Source organism: Cryptomeria japonica, chromosome 7 (genome assembly GCF_030272615.1).
Source record: "Cryptomeria japonica chromosome 7, Sugi_1.0, whole genome shotgun sequence".
NCBI classification, from domain to species: domain Eukaryota; kingdom Viridiplantae; phylum Streptophyta; class Pinopsida; order Cupressales; family Cupressaceae; genus Cryptomeria; species Cryptomeria japonica.
Window position 1 is genome coordinate 22,946,370 of NC_081411.1, and position 7,795 is coordinate 22,954,164.

The following is a 7,795-nucleotide window of genomic DNA, read 5'->3' on the forward strand; positions in this document are numbered from 1 at the left end:
GTATAGCAATCGGATGCTGGAGAGTGATTCAGAGACCGACTCACATGAGTGGGAATTTGATTCTGTACAACTTAACACTTCAGATGAGGAAGACACATCACCACCTCCACCACGCAAAGACATCCTTGTTTACGGAGAAGCACAGATAAAGACCACTTGGGTACCTGAGCTGGAAACATCTTCCACAGACCCTATGTCTCATCCTACGCCTGATTCTGACAAGGAGAGTACCATTAACGACCTTCACCATAACGTCTTAACCCTCACTAATACATCTCCCGCAGTTAACCTAATCGATGAAGTAATGCCCATTATCCACCCTAAACTCATCGAATGGAACCAATCAAATCCTCCATGTCTTGACCTCTTCCAAAACGATGAGGCTATCATTGACTTTTTGGAATTACGGGATAATCTACCAAGCGGGGATCACAAAGCTGGATTCGCCATTGAACTTAATAGTGCAGCATACTTCGGGGCGGATGCCAAACCTTTCAGCTGCAAAAATATAACAATGAAACATGGATCTTCCAGTGAAAACCACACTGTGGCACTATTTGATCCCACAAAAGTAAAAAGAAAGAGCGTATCCAACGGTGAAAACCTCTTTGAGGCACCTGAGGATGAAGGGTTTGACATTCTCCCTGCTAATGCACAACAGGAACGATCAACGATTCTCATCGAGGAAACCAAAGAATACAATGTGGGGACTCCTGAAAATCCTCATATCATACATCTGGCATCTCTTCTCACTCCAGAGGAACAACCTAAATTTATAGAGTTCTTCCAGAAGCGTCAGATCAACTTTGCATGGTCATATGTAGACATGCCTGGGCTTGATCCTGATTTAGTCATGCATCACCTCACCGTAGCAGAAGGAGCCAAACCTATCAAGCAGAAGCTTCGTAAGATGCATCCCCAGATTGCAGTGCTAGTCAAAACAAAACTCAAGAAACTCCTGGATGTTGGTTTCATTAGACCAATTGATTATGCAGAATGGATCTCCAATATTGTGCCTGTCGGCAAACCAAAAGGGGGCATCCGCATTTGTACTGACTTCAGAGATCTAAATAAGGCCTGTCCTAAGGATGATTTCCCCCTACCAAATATTGACATCATAGTGGATCTAACAGCAGGACATGCCATGCTTTCACTCATGGATGGCTTTTCAGGATACAATCAAATAAAGATCGCACCAGAGGACCAACATAAGACAACCTTCACATGTCCATGGGGCACATATTGCTGGTATGTAATGCCTTTTGGTCTAAAAAATGCAGGAGCAACCTATCAAAGAGCAATGACCACCATCTTCCATGACATGATGCATACCATGATGGAAGATTATGTTGATGACTTACTAGCAAAATCACTCACTAGAGAAGGGCATCTCCACATCTTAGATAAAATCTTTGATAGACTGGAACAATACCATGTTCGACTCAACCCAAAGAAATGTGTCTTTGGAGTAACCTCCGGGAAGCTTCTAGGATACATTGTCTCAAGCAAAGGTATTGAGGTCGACCCAACAAAGGTAAAAGCAATCATGGACATGCCACCTCCAAAGAATATCAGTCAGCTAAGGACACTACAAGGACGGCTTCAATCCATCCGAAGATTTATTGCACAATTGGCTGATAAGTGTCACCCATTTACACATCTGCTACACAAGAACATCTGCTTTCAGTGGGATGCTCAATGCCAGCAAGCATTTCAGACACTTAAAGACTATCTCATGAATCCACCATTGCTGATGCCACCAGATCCAAGTAGACCATTGTTACTCTATATCTCGGCAACAAGTACGGCATTGGGTGTACTACTGGCACAACATAATGCAGAAGGCAAAGAATGTGCTATATACTACATCTCTCGCACACTGGTTGGCTATGAACTCAATTACACACCTATTGAGCGAGCTTGCCTAGCAGTAATCTTAGCAGCTACTAAACTGAGGCACTATCTGTTAACACACAAGGTACAACTCATTGCAAAGATTGATCCACTCAAGTATTTACTTAACAAAGCAGCATTGACAGGCCACTTGGCCAAATGGGTGATGATTCTAAGTGAATTTGACATTGAGTACGTGGACCGTAAAGCTATCAAAGGTCAAGTTATTGCAGATCAGTTGGCCAATGCGCCACTCACAGGTGATCATCCTCTTATTTCCAATTTTCTAGATGAAGAGATATTCATGATCACAACCGCACAACCATGGAAACTATATTTTGATGGGTCATACACTAGGCATGGCTCGGGGGCAAGCATTCTATTTATCACACCTCAAGGTGATAGCATCCCGAAGTCTTACAGGCTCACATTTCCATGCAAAAACAACATAGCAGAGTATGAGGCCTTGATCACAGGACTCAGGTTAGCCGTACAGTGGAAATTACAATAACTACAAGTATATGGCGACTCCCAACTAGTCATTCGACAAGCAACAGATGAATATCAAACCAAGGATGATAAACTCATGCCATATAAGCAAATGGTGGACACTCTAAAGACATCATTTACTACTATCACTTTTGAGCAAATACCAAGAGATCAGAATCGAGCTACTGACGCTATGGCTACCATCGCATCTCTCCTAGATCTTCCACAAAATTCAACACGCTACGATTTCTTGGTAGAACAGCTTTGGATCCCCGCTTATGATATCCCTGAATCTGAAATGATATGTCGCCTTGTTGGTTCTGAATCCCCATGGTATGGTGAGTTCTACACCTATCTTCGCGATCATACCCTTCCTCCCAACCAATCGAATAACCAACGAAAAACCTTCATTCGCCAAACTGCTCGATATACCATTATTGCCGAAACCCTATACCGACGTAGTCTTGATGGTACTCTCCTTGATGTCTGGAACAGGATGAGATAACAAAGGTTTTGGAAGAGGTACATGAAGGAATTTGCGGGACTCACTCAAGTGGTCTATCACTAGCCAAGAAGATCATGCGAGCTGGATACTATTGGCCATCTATGGAAAAGGATTCCTACTACTTTGTCAGGAAATGCAAGAAATGTCAAGTTCATGGTGACCTGATACATGCACCAGCACAGGAACTGCAACCAATCACAACACCATGGCCTTTTTGTCAATGGGGCCTCGACCTTGTGGGTAAGATTCATCCATCTTCATCCAATGGCCATAAATTCATTATTACCGCCACCGAATATTTCACAAAGTGGATCGAAGCTGTTCCACTTACCCAAGTCATCGGCAAGCAGATCGCCTCATTCATCCTCAACTACATCATCTACCGGTATGGTGTACCCATGTCCATCGTCACAGATAACGGTCTTCCTTTCAAAAATCAGGATGTCCGTGAACTTTGTGAGAAATTTCATATCCAACACCGCTTTTCCACTCCCTATTACCCACAAGGCAATGGTCAGGCCAAAGCATCCAATAAAAACATATTAAGAATCCTAAAGAAGACAGTCAATGATGCCGGTCGTGATTGGCATGTTCAATTGAATCCAGCGCTATGGGCATATCGAACTAGCATTCGAACCCCTACAGGTGCAACTCCTTATTCATTGATCTATGGTGCAGAAGCTATCTTGCCTATTGAGGTCGAGATACCATCATTACGGGTTTCCTTGCACAATCTCATCGATGATGAAGCCTACAGAGTATCCCGTCTTCAGGACTTAGAGTTACTTGATGAGAAACGACAAGCTGCATACAATCACCTCAAAGCCTATCAGCAGCGCATGAGCAAAAGCTACAATCACCGAGTTATACCTCGTACATTTGAGGTAGGTGATCTTGTTCTATGAGAGAATCCTCGCAACCAACCAAACAGAGAACATCAGGGCAAGTTTGAATCAAACTGGCTGGGCCCATATATTGTCACTGTTGTATTTGGGTCCGGGGCATATCAGTTGGCTACATCAGAAGGAGAACCGCTTGCAGATCCAATTAACAGCATGCACCTCAAACGGTTTTATACCTAAGCTGTACAGAGCATCAGGCTCCCCTGCATACCAGAAAATACCAAAAACATTCAGAAAAATGTCCTGAAGAAAATCCAAAAACATTCAAAAAAAAAAGTAAAGAAAAATCATGCATCCAAACGGTGAACAAACACTCCGGTGGCACCTTGGGTAAGTACGATGGTGAAAACCTAGAAAACAGGTGCCACTCGTAAAGGCTATGGCTCCATTGTCTTTCAGACTTGTTGCGATCACATCTACTTCATACATACATCCATCCATCCATCAACCATGGCTTTTTATTCCTCTGCAATTATGATAGTACTCCATACATCTTGCATCCCGCTTTTTCATAGTCATGTCTAAAACTGGGGGCAATGCCTTTAACCTATTGATGGAAGTGGATTCTACATTGTCTTATGATTCATTCAGTTCTTCATTCAAGCAATCATCAAAATACCAAAAACATTGGAACATGTCTCAACAAAATCCAAAAACATTCACAAATGTCTCAACAAAATCCAAAAACATTCAAAAATGTCTCAACAAAATCCAAGAACATTAAAAAAATGTGTCACAAAACACCAAAAACATTCAAAACAGTACAAAATCCAAAAATATCAGAAAACATCGAAAATCACACAAAAACATGGCAACACCTTGTACATATTCATTCAAGCAGATGCAAAACCAACATTAACACAGTACTCACACAATGACCATTTATCAATCGACCACACAATCCACATCCAACAAATCAGAAACTGTCTTTAAAAACAAGGATGAATCCTTCCTTACCAAAACAAAGACAAAAGTGACGTTTTCTTTGACAAGAAAATTATGTTAAGCTATCAAATGCTTGGTTGATTCATGAGTAATTCATTTGTTTATCTGTATCGGGATCTTTCAGCATTGTTTTGTATCGTTTGTGCATTATTTCCGATGAAGTTCTGGGGCATGTACTAATGGTGTCTACGTGGGAAGTTCACTAAGCTACGTAATCTTATGCCAAATACAGTCATAGATCATTACGGCTTGCTGACTACAGCGTATACCTCGACCATATGAGCATGAACCATTACCAAGGATCCTTATTCTTTATTCTTTATGTATATATTGTTTGTTTGCAGGTGCAATGCTCTTCCTTTGGTTCCTCCTACCTCATCCAAATTGGATAAAGGTTTTTTATCTCTTAGTACGGTATGAACTTGTCTCAGGATATGATCAGCCTAAGATCAAGGAGGACGATCCAAGTCATGCATGAATAGAGATAATCCTTGTCTGTTCCGCAAGCAATACTCTGGTCGACTTGATCCCTTATATCAAGTCGTTTGTATTAACTTGCTATATAAAATCCATGTAAGGAATACTCAGGTCATCTTGAATCATTATGTCAAGATGCTTGTATTCTCTTCCAACATTTTAAAAGCTCAATGATGAAAATAGAGCAATATGGATCGTCATTCCATCTCATCTGTATATACTGCATTTCGTTGCATTCCACCCATCCATACATTCATAATAGCTGCATATCATGCATACATAGTCATAATAGTGCATACTCTATTTTCCTCTTCTTCCATAGGAATGAGTCATAGGTCCTCCATTTCTTCTAACATCGAACCCCCCCCTCACCCTCTCCATCTTAACAATCAGCATCACATACCCTACATCATGTCCCAATCAACCTAATCAAGCCACGTTCATCACCATCCATCCTCACTCATCCACAAAATTAAGCCAGTTACTCTGTCTACACAGATACATCGACTCCCACACACCTAGACTATCAACAGATACTCTGATCACGTATCTTCGGGTCTCAACAGGTAATCGATTATGGTAATCCTAGACTACATCAGGCATTTATCATAATGACCTAGTCTCAACGGGGCTGCCATGATTCCCCACAACCATCCATCACACGCACATACTATCAATTGATCAACCAATCAAACACAATCCAACGGACAATTACATCAATTGTCTAAGTCTCAACGAGTATTTTGCTTCATATACCTTGACTTCATCGGGCAATTACATCAATTGTCTAAGTCACATCAGGTCACTTTGATTCACTTACTCAGACTTTATCATGTCCAAGTGACCAACTGACATTAACTGTCACGCTTTGACTTGACTGGGGCAATTACACCGATAGCACCAGATTGTCCAACCAATTTTGATCAATTGTATAGCATCAATCCAAACCCCACACTACATCTGCTATGTATCTCTTGCATGACCTCAGGGTACTCACTGGCTTGTTGTTTCTTCATATTCACTCCATTTTCTCCCATTCTTTCATCATTAGTTCTAATTTCTTCTATTCTACCTCCCCTCCGCTTTTCATTCTTTTTCGAGAGATCGCCCGATTTTTCAAAAAAATTCGGCCCATCCCTCGAGGGGGCATACCACCCATTAAATTTACATTTTATGGGGCATTTCTTCACACCTATTTTTCTTTCTTTGAAACGACACGATAAACCGCACCGTCTCAAAGAGGGGCAAATGTAGTCACATAAATCTGTCCACTTAATTAAATGAATACTTAGTATTTATTTGATTATTTAACCATCAATTAATGAATTAATTAAATTAATATTTAATTAATTCATTTTAACCCTCTTCTCCTATTAATTAAATAAATTATTCAATTTATTTGATTTAATTCACTTAACCAAATTCAGACCATTAATTAAATAAATAAATCATATTTATTTAATTAAATCTTCTCTCACATTTAAATAAATTAATATTTATTTAAATTCCCCCAAAATCCCACCTCTCACATTTAAATAAATCAACATTTATTTAAATCACCTTTATCCTCCACCCACTTGTATTTTCCTACAAATGCAAGTTGCACATTTAAATAAATAAATCATTTATTTAAATCACCTTTATCCTCCACCCACTTGCATTTTCCTACAAATGCAAGTTGCACAATTATTTTAAATAAATAATTTATTTAAATCACCTTTATCCTCCACCCACTTGTATTTTCCTACAAAAGCAAGTTGTACAACTATTTTAAATAAATTATTTATTTAAAATCCTATTTATCCTCACCCACTTGAAACCTTTAATGGTTTCCCTTAAAGTATTCAAACTTGATGGCTTTAAAGTCTTCAAACTTGATGGCTTCCTTCTATAGTCTTCTTAAGACTTTAATGGTTTTCCTTAAAGTCTTCAAGCCTTTAATGGTTCCCCTCAAAGTCTTCAAGCATTTTAATGCTTTATCTTCCTTTTTCTCATTTAAATAAATTAATATTTATTTGAATATTTATCCAAATACAACTTGCACACATTTATTGAAATAAATGAATTTTTATTTTAATAAAATCCTATTTTCCCTCACCCACCAAATCCACTTGCAAAATCTAATCCCCTTCTAGATTCTTCTAACCCCTTCCTAATTAACTTAATCCATCCCCTAATTATTGTCACATTCCTAAGCAAAATGGAGTCACTTCTCAAAGCCTAAAAGTCTTTGATAACCATTAAAGGCTTTCAACCTTCAACCACTAAATGTCTCAAAGTCTTGGATAACCTTTGAAAGCTTCCAACCTTCAACCACTAAATGGCTCAAAGTCTTTGATAACCATTGAAGGCTTTCAACTTTCAACCACTTAATCCCCAAAGTCTCCAATAACCATTAATGGTTACCTCAAACCCTCCCACATGGTTAAAACATTTGTTTTGACTCAACCTCTACCCAACCCAAGGGTCTCATCAAGCCTTTAATGCTTTGACCATGATTATCTCTTAATCATTTGCACAAAGGTTTATCCTTGCATTAACTCCTAATCCAGTGGGTAATCCTAATTTAGGCTTGACCCTTACC